The following is a 25,261-nucleotide window of genomic DNA, read 5'->3' on the forward strand; positions in this document are numbered from 1 at the left end:
TATCCCGATTATTTTCTGTAGAAAACTTTCTTTGGCTATTTTCTTTTCTCTATTCAATTCACGAACTAATTTTTTGTAAATTATGAGCCATTCCGAGCTCTCGTTCCGTTTTTTGTGAATCATTGTAGTGTACTCGCACACAAATGATGAGTGACATTTTTCATGTATTTAAATAGGGATAAGGGAGTTTTTTAATTCTTAAATTTTAATAAGAATGTATTAAATTCTATATAAACGATGACGGCATGCACAAAAGGTATAAATATATGATGAAATAAATGAGCGAATTTATTATTAGTAAAAAGAAATTAAGAGGAATCATTAAATTCTATTTCATCCAAACTTCTATTTATCTATCTATCACCGGATTGCAATCAGTTTTTTATATACCTTTCTAAACGTCTGTCAGCGTGTTCGACGGAGCGTGTTCCTTGATAATACGCTTGCTAGAATGAACAAGAAACTCGAATGCACTACTTTCTTCTCGTAAAAACGTTGAATAAGTTTTCATAAAAGTGAAATAAGTGAAACTGGCTAAAGAGATTGAACGTAGCCAGTGTATTAATCAAATTTTACGACATTGCCGTATTTATTATTACATAGGCCGTTGAAATAATTCATTATCTCTAAATTTGCTATAAAAATTATTGCCAGCAATTTTCACTCATTTATTAAGATGATACTCATTTATTAAGATGATACTCATTTAGTGTGCACTAAGTAAGATATACTATTTTTAAGGCCACTTCCAATTTATTTGGTCAGTTCTGGATCCAGAATAAATATTAAAATTGTTTCCACGAAAAGTCTGCCTCTGTTTGCATATCTCGGTTGGGTTTTCGTAATGCCCGCCTCCAAATTTGGCTTTAGATTTACGTCGCCTCCCGCGTTCGCGTCCAAATTACCCCCAAATATTTATTTAGAGCTTCAACCATTGATCCTCCATTGCCGTATCAAGCCATTTTCCCCTAGTCACCATGGAGCATGTGGGAACCTTCCGTGGGCGTAAATGCCAACTCCAGTCCAACTAGGTGCAGTGGAAAGTGTAGATAAAAAATAAATCTGTTTCGGGAAATGCAATTAATATTACCTCGTTTGCAATGATGGAACGATGCTTTGGAAAAAGGGAAAGGGAATACGGAGAGGATAATCTAGAAGGGTGATGGCGGAGACTAAACGGAAGGCAAATGCTGAAGGAATCCACGGGGATCGAGGATCGGGGTGCGGAATATTAACAAAAGATGGGGATCGGTACAGTGAAAGTAGAAGAGATGGTTTTTAGTGATTGTAAGGTAAAAAAAATCCTCTTTACTAGAGGACGTGTTTATCTTGCGGAAATTTGCCGTTAGAGGAGGATACTTTCGGATAGGCGCAAACGATAAAAATGTCCGTTCGGAGGAAGAAAAAGAGAGAAGAGGCGGCTATTAAGGGATATAGTTGATAATTAGGAAGTATCAACAAAAGCGTTAGGCGATATTGATCGAGGAGAAGGAATGGGAGGAGGTTGAGGAAGAGGTAAGGAGGATGATACGGTGCTAAGTTTCAAACGTGAAAGTGGGTGGATTGAAGTGGCTTTAAATTCATAATATTACTTTATGTATTTTGAAATCGATCTTACTTGAATAAAATTCAATTTTACATTGATTTTTCCACATATTTGGTGTCCATATTTAAATAATAGTAGAAATTAAAGATAAATGGTCAATCCACGTGACCTCATCATGTTGTATTCATTAAAAATGGAGTAATAATATCAACGTACTATAATATTCCTGTCATTTTTTACCGTAAATTAGATCAAAGCCTGTAATAAACAATATCGTGCTCTCCTTCTGGCTAATTTCCTGCGTTATTATCTATGCAAAGTTTTTTTTCATTTATCTGGAATAAATAAGCAATGTTAGTACTTGATACAGTTTTATGCTATGGTTACTTTTACATACAGACTTGCCGATCGATAATACATCATGAACTACACTCTCCTCATGGACTACTACCTAGGCATAATGGAAGGTCTTCTGCGTTCTTATGCCCCCTAGAGATGTGCTGGCGGGGAGTAATGTTAATTGCTCCTGGTAGGGTCACCCATGCCAGATAGGTCGAAGGTTAGGAACCAGGCGAAAGGTAGTCCGCCCCACGTCTGTTCCTCAGTGAGGCGGCTGCGAAGGCGTCTGAAACCAGTGGGACGGCCATTTGGGTGATGGTGTCACAAAACACTATTGAGGAAGGCAATGGGAAACCGATTCAATGAATCCTCCCACGAAAGAGTGATGGGCATAGACCAGAGTGTGAGTCCTGGAAACTACGGGAGTCGTAAGGGGGATTGGAATGCAACGCTGGACAGTGGGAGGGATGCTAGTGAGGTAGGGGACTACGGTTTAGGAACAAGGAATGACATAATGAGAGGGATGGAGAAAGTAAAAGTCTTTTCCTCGAGAAAGGGTTTAATTATAACAAACACTTCATTTAAACAAATTAAGCGTAGTTATATGGTGAAAAAGTCCGGAGACCAAGAGAGATATCAGTTAGACTATATTATGGATAGACATAGGTTTAGAAAAAACGTGATTAATTATTACAGTTTCCCGGGAGAGGATGCGAATTCAGACCATAATTTAGTACTATTGAACTGTAACGTTAGTTTCAAGACGATAAAACAAGGAATACGGGTGGGGAAATGGAGTATAGAAGCATTCATCGTAAAGAAAAGAAATACATGCCCGGAGGCATTGCAAAGAATATGAGTGAAAACAGGAAGACGGGGACAGTAGAAAAAATGGATATCAAAACTCATAGACTATTAGGAACAATAAATGGGAAAACTAAAAGGAAACCATGCATTACTGGCGACATGATTAATAAGACATTAGATATAATGAAATGGAAGAATGTAAACACGGAATTGGTTAGAAGGAAGTACAAGGAAAAAAATAATTGACTTAGGTGGGAAATTAATTAAGTGAAATAATCGTGGTAAGGGACGCAGTGAAAGGACAGAAATAGTACAAAGGAAGGGTGAAATTGGTGCACTTTCTAGAAAAGTGAAAGATCTATTAGGAAGTAACTAAGAATAATCCGTGCACCTCAAGTTCAGGCAGGAATATTGCCAGTTGAAAAAAATTTATGGAGATGGAAAGAATGCACAGAGAATCAATATGTTAAGATAGTCACCATCCGGGGTTATAAATGTTTGCCATCGATTTTCGACCTTTCGAAGGTCATGTATCATTGTAGAACTCAGTAGATTGCGTCGCAAACCTTTGTTCCACGTTTTAAATGACGTCATTTGTGTTGTCAAATCTCCGACCCCGCAATGGGAAATTTTTGTGTTCTGGGAATGAGTATAAGTCACCTGGGGCGGGATGAGGAGAAGAGGGTGGCAATGGCAGAATTTCAAGGCCACATCTCTTTGATTTCTCTTTATGAGATGCGTGAGTGGGTGCATTGTCGACAAGAAGACGGATGCCTTTGGTGATCACACCGCGTCATTTCTTTTTCAGAACATCACGCCATTTGTTTAGCAGTGTGCTTTAATGGGCACCAGTGATAATTTGACCCTTCTGAAGATAGTCTGTTGAGATGACTTCACGACAGTCCCAAAAAACGGACAGCATGACCATCTCAGTGGACTTCTGCACCTTAGCCATCTTGGCGGAAGGTGAATCGCTGTGCTGCCACTCCTTTCTTCTCTCTTTGATCTCTGGATCATATTGGTAGATCCACCTATTATTACCAGTTGACCAATAAAATCCTCTTCCTCTTGCTTCATAAGATTCAACATCTCCCTTGAAAGATCGTGCCATGTTTGCTTCTGAAAAGGAGTCGGTAGTCATTGAACCCAGCGTGTTGACACCTTTGACGCGTGGGTTCTTCGTGAATAATTTTTCACGCACTACTTTTACTAAGATCAGTGTCATTCATGACCATTTGGATGGTTGCTCTTCGGTCTTTTAGGATAAAGTCCACTTTTTTCAGTGTGGCAGCATCGTCCGTGAGTGATGGTCTTCTACTTCTTGGATCGTCTGTTTAGGACATGCGGACTGTTTGAAAATTCCTTTTACACCTCAGAACTGTGTCATATGACGGGTTATCATTTCCACAAATAGCCTTCATTTCCACGTAGAATATAGTAGTATAGTTATTGAGTTGTTAAACTCTTAATTTGATCGCCTTGAACTACTTTCTTGTTCAATGTTCTCCATTCTCACCGAATTGAGTGGATTTGCGTCACTCTTTCTCCTTACTCATGGGACTAACACTTAAAACATCACGTGAGATTCTTTAGGAGCGGACGACTTTTTCAAGTCGACACCGTGGCTGTCAGGTAAGGAACGAACTTCATTGAGCGTAAGGGGGAGCGTAAGTAAGAATCAGTGGAATGGAATTCCCTCTACAGGCGTATTTTTAAAGTGATTTGTTCGAGGGTCCCATATGAGTGCGCATCAGTTGAGTGCTCTGGGGCGATGGATAAAGGCGTTTTCGTCTTACGAGACACAAATTTATGATGGATTGATGACGGGATCAAAAGGAGTCCTCGCCTTTCACTGTCACGCAACACCCTCAGCTTTTTCACTCTCCATGAAGGAGTCCAGAATAATCCGGCGCATATTGATATCATGTTTCGTAAACTCCGTCCGTGCTCCGTACTCCGTAATCTCCCACTCTTCAAAGGCTGAATCTGAATTCAAACATCCATGGCATTTGGCTTCTTTCATCGGCGTAATTAATTAGTTCGGCAAGTACTACAGGCGGACGAACATTTTGGGCCTTTCAAGTATCGGAATCCTTTTTAACTGTGAAGCTGATGGATCGTGCCTTCCACTGATGGGTTTTGAAAAACCACGGAAAGATACGCTTAAAAAACTACTGTAAAAACCATTTTATTTTGATTGTGTAATAAAAAATATTGATTTACCTTTCACCTTACTGTACCATTTTGTATAATAGTCCGCGATTTTGTATCCGATATTTTTTAAATTCTCTCTGTTAGAGTTATTTGATGTCACTCCAACAATATAGGGACTGTGTGAGTTGCTTCGAAATAGAATAATGCTCAAAAATGTACTCCGAAATGTGGACGTTTCTAGGGAAGCCCCTTATTAATTAATTTACGTTTCCAAAAAATAAATTTTAAGCCAATGAGGAAATTTGATTTTTGTATGTTATTCTTTAATATAGAAACCTTTAACATAGTTATAATTTTTTGGATGCGATGACCAGACCCAAATATTAAGGGATATACAGAGGAAAATCTGTAAATCGCAAGGTGTTCTTATTTAGAGGAATTGTATGGTATTTCTTTACTCATGATTGTAAGGTGTTTCTCCAAGTCAGGTGGTTTACTGTCGAGAAAAGAGGTTCTCAAGAATGATGCTAGCTAGGGAGTAATACGATATATAAGAGTTCTCCATGAAATATTATTAGCATACTATATATCACCAATGAGTGTTTCAGTGTGTAGTACCTGAGATTTCGCGTAATGCTATATTTGAGTAGAATAGGAAAGGATTTCCAATGACTATCACAGTGCCAAGTCATAGCGCAGACATAAATTTAATAATAAAAAGAAGTAACAGATAATAGTTAAATGTGGAGTGCCTTTGATTATCAGAAAATAACTTCATATTCCCTAAGTCTCTTTTGCAAATAAAAAATAAGGATTTCAGTATTTTTGTGTAGATTGTAACTTATTAACGAGTATCTTGTGCAAAATGTCTGCTTCGCCTCCAATTGGGTGACAGCTTCATACAAGGGTAACAGATAGCCTATTTTCCGTAGTTCCTCTTTGTTTTTTTTTAACTAGGTACCAGAAAGGATGAAGACACCTAATTCAAAAGATCAAAACAGCCAACCTTTCTTCCAAGTTTCATTATTTCCTTTCACAAGTCAAATTAAATGAATCTGGACAAAACAACACCAGAAATATTTTTAATACGGAAAGATTTCTCCTTTTTGTACCCATTTTTCTGTTCTCATTTTTCAAACTAATAATTTTCCAGCTCTTTTCATAATGCCGCCTTGCAGGTTAGAAATTGGAAACACGTGGATGATTATTTTTTAATATGTTAGTTAAACTGAGCATTTTTCATCTCCTATTCTGATTTTAGCAGAATCGATTAGTGAAGTTGAAGAAACACAAAAATAAATATTTATAATCAGTTAATAACTTGTGTATATATACGAATACATAAATACATATATGTATATATATATATATATATATATATGTATATATATATAAACCTTCTAACGCTGGGTATATATATATATACGTGTATATATATATATATATATATATATATATATATACCCACCGTTAGAAGATTTCATGAATTCGTTTTCTTCAAAATACTACCTTGATCAAAAATTTCCCGGAATTTATTCAGAAAATTAAAAATACAAGTTTATTCATCTAAATCTATATTGTCCCCTTCAAAGTAATCCCCATCGACTGCAACACACTTATGCCAGCGCTTGATCCAATCCTCGAAACATTTTTTATATTCGGTTTTCGGTATGTCCATCAGTGCTTCCTGCGATTTTTCCATTACTTCCTCTCGGCTGCTAAAACGCGTTCCCCGTAATGGTTTTTTAACTCGATTGAACAGAAAGAAGTCACAGGGAGCCAAATCAGGTGAATTCGGTGGCTGTTGGATGGTATTTGTTGCATTTTTCGTCAAAAAATTACGAATAATGATAGCACTGTGCGACGGTGCGTTATCATGGTGCAAAATCCACGAGTTTTCTGCCCACATTTCTGGTCTCTTTCGGCGAATTGCTTCACGCAAACGTCTCATAACGCCCAAATAATACTCTTTGTTTACTGTCTGGCCTTCTGGCAAAAATTCATGATGCACTACACCGTTGTAATCCATGAAAACCGTCAGCATTGCCTTCTTTTTTGACTGAAAACGACGTGGTTTTTTTGGTCTCGGCTCATTTGGTGAACGCCATTCACTTGCCTGATGTCTGGATTGCGTGTCGTACTCATAAACCCACGTCTCGTCTCCAGTAATGATCCTTTTGATGAATGTGTGATCGGATTCAGCCTCGCAAATCATGTCTTTTGCGACGTCAACACGGTCTCTTTTTTGCATGAAATTGAGGTCTTTTGCTGCTACACGACGGAAACCCAAATCATTAACCACAATGTCTTGGGCGGATCCATAGGCAATGTTCAAGTCCTCCGCTATTTCTCTGATGGTTAATTTGCGGTTATTGACCAACATTTCTTTTACTTTATCAATTTTTTCACCGACTTTCGATGTCGATGGTCTGCCACTGCGTTCATCATCTTCGATTGACTCACGACCACTTCTGAACCGCTCGTGCCACTGGTAAACGACCGTTTTTTTTAGAGAATCGTTGCCGAAACACTTTTCCAACATTTCCAACGTCCGTGCGCCACTAAATCCGTTTTTTACGCAAAATTTAATACAAGTTAGTTGTTGCAAATTTAAATCCATTTCTGCAATTGTAAAAAATCGCCAACACACACAGAGATAGATGTACTCTTGGCTACGTAACTTTTGCAAATGTCAAGTTATGACACTAAGATTTAAAGGGAATATCAACAACAGATGTACCAATTTAACAAAAAAAAACAGAACTCAAATCGGAACGATGGGAGCGCCACACGGTGGTTATTCCGGGAACTTTTTGATCAAGGTAGTATATGGATATAGCAGGTCCCGCAAACTTTAACGCTTTGCAGCAGTTGATAGTTGGTACGCTTAGTTAGTTTTCGTGTGTCTAAACATCCCGGGACACCTTGTGGATTCAATTAAGGTAAATGTATGTGCCTTCAATACGGTTTATTTTTTCAATTCATGGATCCCTTAACACACCAGGCTCAGTGGAGGTGTGCCAGTTGTACATTAAGTTTAATTGGAGAGTGAAACAATTTCCAGTGTACTCTGGCTGTATCCCTGTTGTCAATAACACTTTTGTGCAGCCACTCACGGCAGGTTCCCTCGCCAAGTTCCTCATTAATGTTAGCTTATAGTGTGAAAGCTACTTTTAAGTACTGCATTGAGGTTCGCTACGTTTTGCGAGACATGCGGCTACTCGCACGGAACTACACCCTCAAAGGGTGAAACCGCGGCCGTGGAGTCCTATTTTTTAATCCGCAGACTTTTCCAACGATTGGGCGCTTTATGAGACCAAAGAATATCTTTCGCCAATCTTTCTCCTCCCACTCCGCCCACCCTCGACGTCCCACGTTGATCCCACCAGAGCGTATTCCGTAGCGAGAAGTAATGTGCCAACTTTTGCGAAACTCCCGGTCTTCTCCTTTTCCCTAAGCAAGCCCATTGAAACCATTTAAATCCTGTACATGTCGCCAAAACCATCCCTTCTTTTTCTTTCTCCCCCTCTTGTTTTAAAAGTCTCTCACAGTCTACCTCCTTCCAATGGAAGATACTCCACCTGAACCCACTGCCGGCGAACCATTTTTTAGTCGTCTTTCTGAATCCTTAGCTGAGGGAAATTATGTGAGATTTTTCCACGGAGAGTTGTAAAGTCGTGCTAACGATCCATTCAACCGCATGCATGGTATTGGAGGCACATTTTAGAAAGCACTGATTCCTTCGAACGTTTGAAGCATGATACAGTTTTTGGTTATGTATCTTAAAGGTTTGAAAATGTACATAATTTTGACAAATTATTTCAGTCATTATTAGTTCCATTTGTATTAATTTTTGAGTTAGTAACAATTCCGATATTTTTCTTTGAACTCCTACTGTCATTTTCATCCACTTTCTAGGCTGGATATTGTGAGTGACAGACAACATTACGGAAGGGAAGAAATTTCTGATTAATTCCTGGTTATCAATGGTAATATGGAACTGTAGTATTGTTGAATGTTCAGTAAGATTATTTTATGCGGTTTATTTAAACCCCGTTATGAATTTGTTAATGACTCCTTGTTCATTTTTGCTGTGTTAACTTAACATTGCGGCATTCTTCACAGGAAATTAATTTACTTTGTCGGATAACCGTTTCAGAATATATTCATTCTTACGGATACGTGTGAATACTAGCACCCGCAGAGAAATTGTACATTCACCTTTGCTCTGTCACGCTAATTTCAATGTTCCTATGGTAAGAGTCGATTAATTGGAAGCGATGTACCGTGTTCCTGGGTTATGTTATGCATGAGTCTCTTTTTTTAAAATTCGATAGCTCAATCAAATCCTTATTTGCACAAAAATAGTCCAGCCAACGTGCTGGAAACCATTTCCAGGCACAAATTCCCAAAATGCTTTCACCATATAACTGGGTCACCGAAAAAATTACTCTTGCTTGATTTTGGCCGATGTTCGAATTACGTGGCATATATGGAGGATGAATAACGTGACTTGAGTTCATATTTTCCCGAGTGTGATTATTGATCCCGTAATGGCTTATTTAGTTACATTTTATTACTGTGCATTAATGATCAATGAGCCACGTTAATGTAATCAAGCCATTAATTACGGTTGATTTGATTGAATGATTTGGTTCCAGGGGTAATTAATCTGCTCTTCGAGTTTTGTGTTACCTCTCGGAAACCGTGTAAATATTCTCATTTGTCATAGTATGGATGGGACTGGCGGGCGGCTTCACTTAAGTTTATGTAAATTTACGTAATTTTAGAAAGAAAAAATAGAGAATTTACGTAGCAGTTATTTATCTGGAGAGTTTGCTTCATGAGCGGAACTAACCGCAGCAGCTTTGATGCGCAAGAGTAGACTGAGGAAAGTAGCTTAGAAGTTAAAAGATGAATTGCGTCAGCGAAAGAATTTTAGAAGCCACGGAATGGAGACTAGAAATTATAGTAAAGTAAGTTCGTTAAATGTTTGAGGGTAGCATTGTATTGTTGGAAATGTACACTTATAAGAAAGAAATGGTGAATATTTAAGACTAAAATTCGGGCTTAAGAAGAGTGGAAAATGTATGCGATTAGAAGAAAGAAAACTGTGGCAAGGGCATGATAATTTAAAGTTACGAGAACTTCGAAGTTATCAGGCAAGCATTCGATCGAGGGGATAATAGGCTACCGAGGATGCGAAGGGGCTACCGAGTCTTATAAAAGGTGCGATCAAACAATGACCGGGCTTGTAATAAAAGTTTTTTTTTCGATGAGAAGTAGAAAAATAATCGGCATTTTTAGTCCATAAAGTTATTTTAAGTAAATGCATTATTAGAAAGACAAGAGGCAATGAAATACATGCACGCTGTTATCGATTTCAGAGATCACGAAAAATCATTTTTTGTGTGTTTTTATGTTATGTAGTTTATTCTGCAGAAATCGTTCGCATTTCATGACAATGCCTCGGTGTTGCAATTATATATATTTGATTGGGATGGTACGTACACATTTTGAAGGATTCCTCATTTCCAGAAATTAGAATTCTGAAATCAGGTTTTTTTCGGACGACTGATCTATAGGCGGATTGAGTTGGACAATGACCTTAGCTGCCGTATGCCGTCAAAATGATATGGACCATTTTTATGATTGGCTCATTGATAATAAAATAGCCAATAATGTAATCTGGAGCGTGAAATTTACTTTCCCGAATAATAAAAATATAAATCATAGGTCCTATAAATGTTTGAGGGACGCAATGCCATGTAGTAATAATGGTAAATATCTAGGTGCATACATGGCATAGGGTCTTGGGTGGTGACCTCAGGTGGCACACGTGACGAAAGGATTTTAAAGTTCTGCACTGTGTGACGAGAAATTTGAAAGGAAGCAGAAAGAAGATATCTTACAAAGCACTAGTACGTTCAATACTTGAATGCACAGCAATAGTATGGGATCCACATGAGGAAAGTCACATTAATAAGCTGGAAAAAGTACAGAGAAAGGCGACGAGAAGACGTCAAGAGTCGGCAAAAGAGAGCTGATCGGGTGACGGTGATACTGAGTATCTTGGGTTGGCAGATTTTGATATGTGGGAGGATAAGAAGTATGAGGGATGTACGGATCAATAAAGGATGGAAAAGCTCGAAGTGAGCTATGCAAGGGAGTGGAAGCATTCAAAGGAAAACAAATGCATGTTTAAAATGAAATTGCGAAATCCAAAAACAATCATAAATAATCTTATTTCTCAACAGATCTATTGTGGACTAAAACAAGTTAACTGGCGAGTTATTTGAGCCCTTTCCATCGAGTGTAAATTTTTTAAGAAAATGTATGATGTGGCCATCAAACACTTCTTCTGTTTTATCATTTATCATGTGCAACGGATGACTTTACCATAGACTTATCTTCTCAAATTTCACATCACTTGGGAATTTAATATTCTAAATGTCACTTTATTCCGAATGCGTCATTATATTTTTATGTCAGTATAACCTAATCCAATGTTGTTACCAGGTGCCGCTGGTCTGCTGTGCCTACCTGCACTCAAGTTGAAATGACATGAAGTATTTTTCATATATGTGCAGAAATGTAGCGCTATTAACATATTCTAATGGTATGCAAGGTATTGAGTTCGCAGTACATCGCCGTCCCCATTTAACTCGTCGTAAAAAAGTGTTTGATTGAAGAAGACTCTCGAGGCCAGATTCCTTTTATGGAAAATAAAGGCAATCATTCCTTCCACTTCACCCCATTTCCTCCCCTTCGTCCTTTTCCGACGCCCACGCTCGCCTTCCTCCCAGCCCTCCGAGCTTAGTCAATAATCTTAGAGCGTAGTTTGCTACACTCGTAGGGTGGTTAAAATAGAATGGTCATTATGAATAAAAACCTTTACAACTTTTTTATAATTTTTTTCACATTTGGAAGTACTATATTACCTCTAAAAGTTTCAATTGGGAGCTTACACGGGTTATGTTTTTTTCGACGTGCATGATACTCAGGTTTTGTAACAGATTTCCGAATTTTGAGTCGTTTTACGTGAACTACTTCTGAAAAATTCGGCGCATATATTCAACTTGTTCTAATGTTGACAAAATCTATCTCTTTAACATATAGAATTGTCGCTGCTTTGACTGGTTGTTTAAAAAAAATGTTTTCCAGAGTCATGCTTATTTCTACAACATATTCCTTCAATTATATCCTCCGTTTTGACAAATTTTAGCATTGAAAATGAGGTTCATATCTTCTTCATGTAGAGTAAACTCCCACTTCTACATCTACACAATGCCCTACAAGCTGCCGCATGGGCAACCAGCCATTCATGCATAATTGCAATCAGGTTGTCTTGTCGCAATCATGTCAATCAACTTGTCAGACATTAAAATATGTTGTTGGGTATAGAGCTTACTATTTATAGTAACCTCAACTCTTAAACCGTTCTAAAGTCTGAGGTTAAATTTTAATGAAAGTATAGATATATAGTAGTGCAGCTCAATTTCATGAGTTTTAATGCTCCACGAAAATATTTCGCATTATTTCTATCAGTATTAAATATTTAATGATAAAAATAATATTGCATATTATTTTCGTCAGTATTTAAGGGTGTTCAAGAAAAAATGACTATGCACAATATACCTTTTTGAATTTCCGTTATCTCTTCCTTCAGTTTGTATGCCATTTTGAGTAACGGGAAACATATGAAAGATAAAACTAATCGGAAGCTGATGCTTTGATGTTGTCTATAAGGGAAGGTATATTCGGTATATTATTGAATTGTTTTGGAAGCTTCTTTCTGTTGTATATTATCAGAAAATTTGTTATTATTACGTAGTTTCCGTTTGTACTCAGCAAGATATATTCTCCTCTGTTTCCGTTCCATCCCATACCACCAAATCTAATGCATAATCTTTGTTTTAGTTCACGAGTCTACGAATCAGCAGGTTAAACTTTCGTTTTGTTTTCCTTCAAATATTTTGACATAAAAAGAATATCATTATTATTTGGTAGTCTGCTGTTTAAGGTAGGTTTTTGAAAAGCAAAGACTGGACACGGATACATTGTTTAGCATCGCCTAGCCACATATTTTTTTGTACCTGTCCCCACACTTTAATAAACCCTTGTTTAATTCCGCATGTATTTGATATCTCTTCATCCCGTCCGACATCATTTGTATAGGCTTTTCCTTCCTCTTCCTCGCTTGACTAACGTTCTTTCCGTCGCAGTCTTCAGCAGTCCGTTTCTGAACAAATTCCTCTGTATTCATACCAATCATACAACCTTTGATCCTACCAACATTCATTTTCCCCACCATGTCTAGTTATTCTTCATTTCATTTTCATTTCCGTGCATGTTATCTTTTCCATTTTTCTTTACACTCCTATATCGAAAGCCCCCGATCTAAGTCTCTAATCTAGCATAATACTGAACTTAAAAAAATATTTCGGCAAACCTGAAGTGATTACACATACCTGATAGCAAAAAACCCTAATCTTTTAAGTAGCAGGTCTAATTGAAGCCAAAAAAATTTCGTGAATAGTCTTGTTTGTACCTACAATATTTTATAATATATGAAAAACTGAAAATGACCAGTTTTAATTTTTTATGATGGCTACCTGCGTGGCTAGTGCGTCTTCTTCTTTTGCGTGTACTAACTGTCACTTTTTCCAAAATAAAATAATTTTTGGAATACTTATCTTCCTTCCCTGGATATGGATTTTTCATCTGGAAGTTAGAAAAACCTTTAAAACCGTAACGGTAATTTTTATGCCCCATCCAATTGATCTTTGGTTTGTTAGAAAGGAAACCCGACCTTCATTTTCTTTCCTTTTTTGACAATTTGATATGGCCCACTGAGGTTGCAATACTTTTTTATATCACGGAACGTTTTTGCCCATTTTTCTTTAATACAGTGGTTATTTTTGAAAAGAAACTTCGTTTTTAGGTGGAAAATTCTCTCGAATGAGTGATTCTTCTCATGTTCATGCCGCTTAAGTTTTATGTTTCTTTTAGAAGAGCTTTTCCACTACATTTCCGAAGGCCTATTCATTATTCAGTTCTTAATAGGGATTTCGTTAATTTTGTGTTTCAGGGGTGTTTTTGCTAAGCATGAAGTAGTAATGCCAAATTATGGAGGCGCTTAATCAAATACTCAAAATAAAAATTAGCTAAGAAATTCCAGATACTGATTTTGTGTGCTTTGTGCCCGGTGAAAATAGTCTTACCTCATTTTAGGTTATAAATATACCTATATATATACATATATATATGTATACACACACACACACACACACACACACACACACACACACACACACACACACACACACATATATATATATATATATATATATATATATATATATATATATATATATATATATATATATATAATATACGGGGGTGGTCTGAAAAGTTTCCGACCTCTATATCTAGCACTTTAGTGTATTAAATCAAAGTCTAGGTTTTACTTAGGAATCAATTAACCCCTTTTTTATTGAAAGTATCATTATGGATGTAATATGCGCTTTTTACAATCATAATTGCTTTCCCTTAATTCTTCTAAAAATTTAAACATTGGATTTTATCCATTTAAAATTAATTGTCACTATTTAACTACTCTTACGTAATAATTTAGTGTTTACACGGAAAATACTGAACGTATTTACACGAACCCACACCCAATCATAAGAAAAGATGAAAGTATGGAATATAAATCAAAATAATTTACTTTAATTCTGATACATATTTAAAAATAACTGATTATAAATGTTTTAAATTACTTAGAATGACATGGTGTTACATCATTCTATCAGGTATAAAATAAAGGTACCCGAAATTACTTTTTCGTGCTTTGATTCCGCTGCGTTTTAAGCGACGCTTTCTTGTCGGAATCGGCGGTATTGGCGGCTTCGGTCATTTCATGGCTGAATTTATCGCTTGGCTCTTTGGTACAAATTAAGCAGGCCGATAGATAGCTAAAAGCTTGGATACGTTAAGGTCGGGCGACGCAGACAATTGCAGGATCAATAGCCGTCCGACGATAGATATGGTCGTGGTAAATATATATATCACTTTGCGTAGGAGTAGCGTCCGAAGGTTACAGCGCGTAATAAGCCATCGGCGCTTCGAGGAACCCAGGCTGTTCTTACTGACAAAAGTCCCATGAATGACTTATTAGTATTATTGCTTAGTTTTTCAGGTCAAAAATATAAAGTAAATTAAAATTTTTAAGTAACGATCTTATTACATATTGAACTAGCTTCTAAAAAGAGCCCGCATTACCTTGGGAAATATTTATATTTTCAAGGTTCTCTACTTGAATGATATGAATATGGTAGTTGCGATCTGAAGGTTTAAAAAGCGTTTGCCATCACTTAATTACGTAAGCAAAAATCAATGCTAAAAATTACTATTCTGTATAATGCATCCAATTTAATCGCTGTTAAATGGGACATTTTATAATTACGGCGATAAGATTCTTTTGAATTTTTCTAAATGGAAATAATATTCAGTGTTTCAACTTTATATATCATCTTTTACATACTCTGTAAAAATAATTCCAACATCTTTTAATCACAAAATGTATTCCTAGTCTTTGGACATGAAGAAACGATAGAGCAGTTTTACGTACCTTGAATGTTTTACTCGGACTAATCCTACCTTGAATATGATATTTTTTACCGCTGAATTTTGCACTGAAAATAATCCAGTTTGTAATTCAGAATTTAATTATCAACCTTTCATACCCTACATAATATGATTGAAGTGAGAAGTGAGTCCCCTATTCAATTGAAAGAATTCAGGATTTTTGATATTTCACTAACTTGCTGCATTTACAAGCATTTTCATATCGTAATACTGGGAGAAATGGGTTTGAGACTAACTCTCCCAGCGGTCCAAGTGATTGGTGCAAAAGGAAATTCCCTGAGCTGTTCAAGGGGAAGAGTGAATTTCCATTTCAACCTGGGAATAAATTTCCGCGCAGGAAATCTATATATTTATTTCTTTATATCAAGTTAAAAGTGGAAAACGCATTGCGTTCCAGTTTTATCTTTTTCCCATTTCATCTTCAAAACTACATATTGCTCCATTCAATCTCCGATCCTCTCCTGGTAGCCACTCGCTGCGTAAACGCTTCGATATGTAAAAACCAAAAGCCTTATTTCGTTTGGCAACAAATAATTTAATATTTTCTACATGAACCAAGAGTATTCTATTTAAAACAAAAATACTATGCAATAATTATTGTGCTTCGGCGGAAAATTGTCATGACAGTTTTTAAATATTTTATATTCTTCCAAATTATTTGGATGGTAAAGAGTAATCAACAGACTTGAGTGACACTTGTTTTGTATCCTTCCATAGTAAAGATGTCATGTGGCGTGGTTTAAATTCATATGTGTTTAAAGCGTAAAATTAATAAAAAAGATAGAGAGAGAAAAGAAGCAATTACCAAATGGGTATTAACATTTTACTGGACGAATATTTTCCGTGCTAAGCGCTATTTTAGCTTAACAAAAAAATAAACGATTTACATGAAATTAATTAGAGTAAGTAGTGAGATTGATCTGATAATAGTTTACCTTTGCATTTAATGCCGATTTGGACTCGTGCGCTTGGTGGGAGTTAGCCATGGAAGGAAAATTTAGGCGTACTTTTCAGGATATCGCCTGTGGACTTCGGAGAACCGGCTATTGTTCTGGTTCCTTCATTCTATTATATTTATACTCTAAAATATTGGTTAAAAAAAAGTTTGGGTCAAATACCGAAGCCTTTCAGAGAACCACGAAAAATGGTTTACTTATCAAATGCCAACAGGATTCTCAAATGAAATAACAATTGTCTTTCCCTCGCCTTTCTATTGATTACATGCGGACGTATAGGTCTACAGTGAGAGTGACGAGAGAAATGATGGGGGATTGGCAAGGGATTACACTTTGAAGGGTAGGGAATAGTGGAGAGGTTTTATCGTCACCGGACAAATGTCCATTAGGGCCACGAACTATATCGAAGGAAAAAGGTGGAGTGCATAAGCCTTCGGTGCTTATATCCCACCGGATTTCGATATATTAAACGAACATTTAGGCACCTTTCCTTATCGTATATGCTAAACATCTCGACAGAAACTTAAGAGAGAATTTCTGTGTAGCGATTGGTTACGTGTTATTAAACTCGAGATTATTGCAACGAATTTAAATAGTTCTATTGCTAATGTGTTCTATTCCCACATCAGTGAAATTTCTCGTCAGCGATTCCTTGTGGTAGCAATCCTATTGTTTCTTTTCAAGCATGTTTGAAGACTAATGCTAACTAAGATTAATTCTAGGGGAGGTACGAAAATGCTGGTTTACCTGTTGTGTGGATTTATTTTCATAGTTTCTATGTAATTTTTGAAATTTCATTCTCTGATTTAACCATGGTCCTCTAGAGAAGAAAATGACCTCGTTCGCAGCATGGTCAAGTTAGTTACCCATAATTGAACACGATAAAGTTTTAACAGCTTCAATTTTCATTTACTTTTATTCAGCGTAAATAATATAAAGTTTTTGATGTAGCAGAGTTCCATAATGTCGTTCGTCAGTTCCATTTCTTGCCACAGTCATTTTACCATTTTCAGGTGCGAGAGCTTTTGAGTTCATGACCTTCGTCAGCTTATATTCACCTCTTATAAGCGGCGTATGATCTATGCTCGACAGAAAGTCAAAAGGAAGTAGAAATTCAAAAAGAAAAAGACAATTTCTTTAAGTTTTAAACACTGGGAGACGTGGATTTATGGCACTAATCTAATGGATCACTCGCCGCTGATATAATATATTTAATTCAGTATATTTCACTTTAATGAATTTTAATACAAGATATAGCCATAGATATTTTATCATACGGCTTGGAATAATCAAGTATTGTCATGTTTGAGCAACAATAATGCCATTATTACGGAATCTTCAGGATAGTACCTATCTATCACTGCGTAATAGTTTAGCTCTTCATTCTGTCTAATTATCGACTTACAATCTATTCTTCTTAAATTCGCGAATCAAAGTATACTAATCTTAGAAAAATAAGCATATGCTTTTGGATGGGTTGGTTTGGTAAAGGTTGAATTAATTGAGGTTGGTGATATTCCAAACCAAGAGGGTGGAAGAAACTTAAAGGTCATCCCTTTCCCAGGAAAATTATAATAAAAAGAGAAGGAAAAGAAGATCAAGAGGAGCTGTCAAAAAGTAAAACAATGAGAGTACAAGTATAATTGGCTGGAGGTTGACGGTTCAGTTATGATTTAAATAGTTTTATTGAAATTGAGTCTTTCGTAACATTTTCCGAAATTCAGAACATATCCTCCCTTTCTAACTTTTTACTATTACGCTGATGTTAATATTTATTTAAATTACTAGAGAAATGTTTACATAGTAAATATCCCATTATCAGGCTTATTTTCTATGCCGCATAAAGTATTTGAATCATTATTTTTTTGATTAAACAAATTTTTTCATATGTATCCGAATTTTCTTTGATATATTTTCGTTAAACGTCTTCGCGCCTTCATCATCGGTCTTCGTTGATGATTATTAAAATTGAATAAATATGACGTTTTGTGGAGAGTTTGGTAAATCACATAATCTAGAATCGGTTAATACAACTAAGGCGTATCATATAAAAGTATTTATATTTATTTATTAAATTTATATTTATGAATCATGGTATCCTAAAAAATGGGTATGGATTTAGTAAGGTCGGTCATATATTTCAGTAGTCCCGTATCAAATCTTTGATTTTTAAAAACTGCAGTGCTCCGCATTTGCACCCCGTTCGTGAATCTCGTTCAAGTTTCTCCAGGCCTGTAGGACTACAGATGTACATCTGAGTGCGTTTATACCAGTGGGATAATCAAATCCATTAAGTGATGATTAAGTTGCTGGAAAAGTCTAATTATATTTGTCGGTAAACGTTTTGCGTACATTTATATAAAAATTGTATTAATTCGTTCGCTGTTCTCATAATTACTCATACATTTGATTTATTTCTGCACGTAAGTAGATAAAATATTCGTTGTTAAACATTTGCGAAAATTACGTGGGCAGTTAATCTGTTGTATCAAAATCTTCGAGGAGGAATATGAACTGGCTGAGTGAAAGAGATGAGTAAGACAATGACGAAACGAATGAAATGAAGTAGGCAAAAGGGAGAGGGTGCGGAGAGGGAAGAGAATCGTGAAATAGAGACGAAATTGGTTGTTGTTGGATCGAGGGTTAAGATATGGAGGTTTTTCGGAAGGAGGGGGGGAGTGGTGGCGAAGTGGAGGACGAGGGGACGGAGGTATTGACAAGGGACGGGAACGGAAGGGCGTTGTTGGTAGTCTGAGCGTGAGGTTGGTTTGTGTGCTTTTTTGCGGATGGAACGATGCAGGAAAATTGGGTCTCTATCTTTAAAGGCATTTAGCTCCATCGTGTCTTCATCCCTCCACCACCTCCTCTCCTCCTTCGTCCTTCTTATCCCCTAAAAACCCTACCCCTCGCATCCGTCCTCCCCCACCGCCCTCTTTCAAAGCCTCCTTCCCTAAACCCTTTCCTTCCCCTCTCCAGCGCCTCCCAGCACCCCCAGTGAATCTCCTCCCGGATTCCCTCCTAAAGGCTAGGCCTCTCCTTCTTTCACCTCGGCATCGTCCTCCGATTTTCCCATCACCACCCCACCGTCTTCTTCTGTGTTCCGAACCGCCCCCCCCCTTACCCTGCCCTCTCACCCTCTTCCTTGGCTCTCGCCCGTCCACTTTCCCCGGGGTTCTCCCCGATCCCCGATCCTCGCTCCTCCTCCTTTCCGCCTCGTATTCGTCTGCGTCTTCCCTCCGATGCGGTCGACGCCATTCTCGCGTGCCTTCGCTATCTTTTGTGCTCCCTCCACTTACTCCCATTGGTGTGCGTACAAAATCGCTAATTAATTTACGATAAATGCTTTTTTAAATGTGCGCACGCTACATTAGGCCGATATCTCGCGCGGCGGGCATCAAGGCGAAAGTGAGAAAGGACAAAAAACGGCCCGAGAGTGAATATTTTTAATGCAACGTTGATTATTTTTTTGAACCCAAATCCGCCAGTGCATGTTTATCAGTTTATTGCTGAGGTTGTTCACCTCTTTCCTTATATGTTTTATTTAGCAAGAAATTAATGAGATATTTACAAATTGAGTAGTTTCAGACGTGATGTTGTGGAATTTGAACATAATAAAGAGCAGATAGTAAAAATTTTCGACTGGATAAGTTTTGTGTGATATTGAACGTGGTTTCAGCCTTTCGTGTTTGACCATGGGCTATTCAACTATTGTGAAATTTGTGTGGTATCTGAAAACAATTTGTTCAAAAGGAGAAGATTACTGACTTTAAATAGGAATATTTGATGTAGTTCTTCCATTGGCGTTTTTGAAACTCGCGAAAAAGTATGAGGGCTGGAAAAATTCTGTGATAAAAATGTGAAATCATGTAGTGCTATTCTATCCACGGAAAAATGATGGGTGAATTAAGAAAAAAAAATTATACTTATCAGGTAACAGATAATTCACAACTTATTTAACATAATATTTTTGCTTAATATCGCTCGAATTAAAAATACGTACTTTATTTTGTGGTGATTAAAATGATGTATGGCCAGGAAAAAGAGTGTAGTTAAGTTGAAATACTCTCTTTGAATACCTGGAACACTTGCAAATACGAAAGTTTTAGAATCGGAAAACTTACGTTATCGTTGATTTAAAATATTTGTTCGAGGTTAATTTTAAACTCTTTGTTACATTGCATTATTTTGTCTGGGACAATACTTAATTTGCATCAGAGGTGGGGGTAAGGAATCTACGAATGTCGAATACACTCGACATACCTATATTTAAAAAGGTCACTGTACTTCATATTCATAATTTGGATATTACTGCACATTTTTATTGCCACATTACAGTGTTTTTATTAGCATACTACCTTGATCAAAAAGTTCCTGGAATAACCACCGTGTGGCGCTCCCATCGTTCCGATTTGAGTTCTGTTTTTTTTGTTAAATTGGTACATCTGTTGTTGATATTCCCTTTAAATCTTAGTGTCATAACTTGACATTTGCAAAAGTTACGTAGCCAAGAGTACATCTATCTCTGTGTGTGTTGGCGATTTTTTACAATTGCAGAAATGGATTTAAATTTGCAACAACTAACTTGTATTAAATTTTGCGTAAAAAACGGATTTAGTGGCGCACGGACGTTGGAAAAGTGTTTCGGCAACGATTCTCTAAAAAAAACGGTCGTTTACCAGTGGCACGAGCGGTTCAGAAGTGGTCGTGAGTCAATCGAAGATGATGAACGCAGTGGCAGACCATCGACATCGAAAGTCGGTGAAAAAATTGATAAAGTAAAAGAAATGTTGGTCAATAACCGCAAATTAACCATCAGAGAAATAGCGGAGGACTTGAACATTGCCTATGGATCCGCCCAAGACATTGTGGTTAATGATTTGGGTTTCCGTCGTGTAGCAGCAAAAGACCTCAATTTCATGCAAAAAAGAGACCGTGTTGACGTCGCAAAAGACATGATTTGCGAGGCTGAATCCGATCACACATTCATCAAAAGGATCATTACTGGAGACGAGACGTGGGTTTATGAGTACGACACGCAATCCAGACATCAGGCAAGTGAATGGCGTTCACCAAATGAGCCGAGACCAAAAAAACCACGTCGTTTTCAGTCAAAAAAGAAGGCAATGCTGACGGTTTTCATGGATTACAACGGTGTAGTGCATCATGAATTTTTGCCAGAAGGCCAGACAGTAAACAAAGAGTATTATTTGGGCGTTATGAGACGTTTGCGTGAAGCAATTCGCCGAAAGAGACCAGAAATGTGGGCAGAAAACTCGTGGATTTTGCACCATGATAACGCACCGTCGCACAGTGCTATCATTATTCGTAATTTTTTGACGAAAAATGCAACAAATACCATCCAACAGCCACCGAATTCACCTGATTTGGCTCCCTGTGACTTCTTTCTGTTCAATCGAGTTAAAAAACCATTACGGGGAACGCGTTTTAGCAGCCGAGAGGAAGTAATGGAAAAATCGCAGGAAGCACTGATGGACATACCGAAAACCGAATATAAAAAATGTTTCGAGGATTGGATCAAGCGCTGGCATAAGTGTGTTGCAGTCGATGGGGATTACTTTGAAGGGGACAATATAGATTTAGATGAATAAACTTGTATTTTTAATTTTCTGAATAAATTCCGGGAAATATTTGATCAAGGTAGTATAATGCATTTATAATTGAAATTTTTAGTCAAAACATTGCCAACCTTCACGAGAAAATGGCTTAGATTGGAAATATATGTGAAATATTTTGAGTAATTTTTCAACACTATTTCCAGACTATTTTCTTGAAGTCTTGGCATTCCAATGACTTAATGTCAGTGACCAGTTCCAGTTTATTCTTTTGTTCATTTTTTAATTGCGGCATTCGTAAAGCATACATTTCAAAGAAGGCAACTTCATAAACATGAAAAAACATTGAAGACAGAAGGGCGAGTTTTGCAAATGTTTTTTCAGAAAATGTAATTGATCGCTGATATGAATCAGTCTTCATACAGGATTAATATCTCGCTGAACCGATCAGTTTTAACATATTTTTCTAATCACAATATTTTGAACATTTTTAATAGAATTTTCCGAGTAACTACTGGTGCACGCGAGGTACGTATTCTTCACCGCATACACCCTCCAAGGGAAAAAATACTGTTAAATCTTATTTTGAACAAATCTTGGAAAGGTGAAAAATTTTAATTTTTTGTCAAAACAATATCCAATTACGTGCGCAGAGTAGATAAATTACTCAAATCGCGTAATCGTCGAGTATAAACATCTGACTTTCACCGCTTTTTACGGCTTCCGGTCATCTGCCACGGAGAGTATATTAAAATCTTGGGAGTTAAGAGCCCATTACACGACAGTAGTCCTTCCATTTTCCGCAGGGTTTCTCAGGGTTTCTTAATACTGTCGGTTAATCTCCATCTTAAACAGAGCGTTTTTCTCGCGCGGAACCTTTTCATTTTTTTTCATCTCACTCCTCTTTGATCTACCCTTCCCCCCCCCCATCCCCCTCACTCTTGCCATCCCCTTCCCACGCATCCACCCACTCTCCCCCCTCCTCCTCCATAACCCGTCCCACTCCTCCTCCCCCCTCCCGCTTCTTCAACCCCCATTTCCCCGCCCTCTCACCCTCGCTCTCGTTCCTCCCTCTCGCGATTGGCCGCTCTCTCCACCGGAGGCGTGGTCTTTGCTTATATATTAAGTCAACGCCCGTGCCCCGGCACCTGCCACAGCAGTCCACATCGGCCAAAACCGCGCCACCGACACAGCATCACGTGAGCGCTCCATTGTTTTTCTTCCGGCGGCGCACCATTTCTCGCGAGTGGGTGTTATCCCCTCCCCTTAGAGCCTGGCTCGGCACTTCACCAACGGTAACGGCGGCGGCATCTCCTCGACCACAGCTGACTCCAGCCGCCTTCGAATAAGTCGTCGCTCGCTCTCTTTCGCTCGACAGACGGGGTGTGATTCAGCGTGTTGGACTTGCCGGTGGGTGACAGTTGAAGAATCGGAGTAGGGAGAGTCAGGTGAGTGGCCGGTGAAGGAAGCACAGAGTCCTTTCCCACAGCCCTCGACCCTGTCCGCGTTTCTGACTGATAAAGGTGCAAGACTGAATCTCTATGCTACTTATTTTCCCTCCATTGTCCTTCTTTTCCATCTTTAAAAATGATGAAAACTTAATGGTTCAAAATTTTTTGGGAACGCATATTAATTACGTTTGGTCATTAGTCATCCTACACGGGCGAGACACTTGTTGTTTCCACTGGTCGTATCCTTTTTCCTTCGACAGTTGTGAGTGAAGCTTGTGGTGATTGTCGAAACATGAAGGCGTATTAGAGATAACTATGCAATTGAGCGATACAGTGCTTTTCGATTAATTCTTTAGGTCTTGTAATATTATGATTTCTATGTGATTACTTAATCTGGGCTCCCTCCGTAAAAAGTCTAAATGTTTGTATGATTTAATTAAGGAAGACTTGCTTTTTGGTAAAAAGATTTATTAGTTCACCAAACATCTGAAATCAGCCCTGCCGTTTAGAGTTTAAGATTTTAAATATTATTTTCGTGACTTTTATCCAGGCCGACTTCCTTAGAATGTTAAATTAATCTTTCTTGTACACCGTTTTGCTTGGTGTACATTAAAAAAACAGGTACTTGATCTAGAACCTCTACTTTGAATAATTTACAAATACTTAAGTTTCTTGTGAGGCTTGCTTACGTTCCACAGAATTAATTCAATCTTATTCACTCGATTAATTCTTGTGACCTGATTTCATTAAATTAGCCTAATGAACTACTCCGGAGAAACAAATTTGTATTCTAATAGATTATTTTATATTTGACTATTTTTACGACTTGAATGCATTTTAACTTTGTTTCTTATCCAGTTGAACTAACTCCATTGAATTTTGTAAACGACTGTGCAACGTAACGGAAAAGTTTGCAAACAAACTTATTCGCACGTAACTTTGCTGGAATAGAGAGGCCATACATGAAAATGTTTTGCTGCGTTTTGTTATTATCTTACCAATTAATGGCTTCCCTTAGGAGTTGTTTTCTAAAGTAGGAATTTCGAATCTTAATACCGCTAACTGTTTCCCCGTGTCTTATTCATAAAGGTACATTAGGTTTCTTGAAGCCGATCTGTAGATCATGTTCAGAATTGAGATTTAAGCGCAGTTATCATAATGATAAAAGCATGAGTAGGAGAGCAGAATTGCTGATGACTTACAAGTGAAGTTTCATATAACAAAACCAAAACATGTTCAAACAATTACAAAAGCTATCAAAAATAACTTTACTTGATATTTTACTGAAATCATAAAGGCAACATTTGCTGCGTCCATACATTTATGCATTGCAGTTTTTCAAAAGTTGGAATTTTATTATTCATTTTAGTTAGAGCTAACTCAACGGAAGTAGAGAATCATAGCAGATATGTATTAGAATGAATTTGCACTCAGACATGTCTTAAAATTTTATATTTGGCTAAATCAGTAGGTGTCAAATCTCTTGATTATGAAGTCTCTTTCCTGATAATAGTGATGCTATCATTCGATTTTCTTGAAGTAACTTGATGAAATGGTCCCGGATAATTTTATTTTAATTTTGATAATATTTTAATAATATCTACTGAAACGTTTTTACTATTTCATGTGATAAATCCACTTTCTAGAGTGTATCTATGTAGATGTTTTGACACATTTTAGACTCACTTAACTCGAAATTACGGGCTCTTTAGTTGAATAATTGTGTGTACTTCCCTTAAAAATGAAAAATAATAAATGGAAGCAGTCAATCTCAAAAGTCGAGAG

General features: G+C 37.3%; 1 protein-coding gene across 2 annotated transcripts in view; it reads left to right on the plus strand.

Annotated features, from left to right (window-relative positions):
- LOC139686109 (uncharacterized) overlaps positions 1 to 25,261 on the plus strand; it is a 179,855-nt gene that overhangs the window by 53,373 nt on the left and 101,221 nt on the right. The window contains exon 1 of one of the 2 annotated variants that reach the window (XM_071583285.1): positions 23,186 to 23,473. The exons of the other annotated variant lie outside the window; for it this stretch is intronic. The gene's annotated coding sequence lies outside the window, so the exon portion shown is untranslated. Of the gene's footprint in view, positions 1 to 23,185; positions 23,474 to 25,261 lie in introns of those variants that run through there. 2 annotated transcript variants of the gene reach the window in all.

Source organism: Hetaerina americana, unplaced genomic scaffold (assembly GCF_022747635.1).
Source record: "Hetaerina americana unplaced genomic scaffold, ioHetAmer1.1.p SCAF_1, whole genome shotgun sequence".
Taxonomy (NCBI): Eukaryota; Metazoa; Arthropoda; class Insecta; order Odonata; family Calopterygidae; genus Hetaerina; species Hetaerina americana.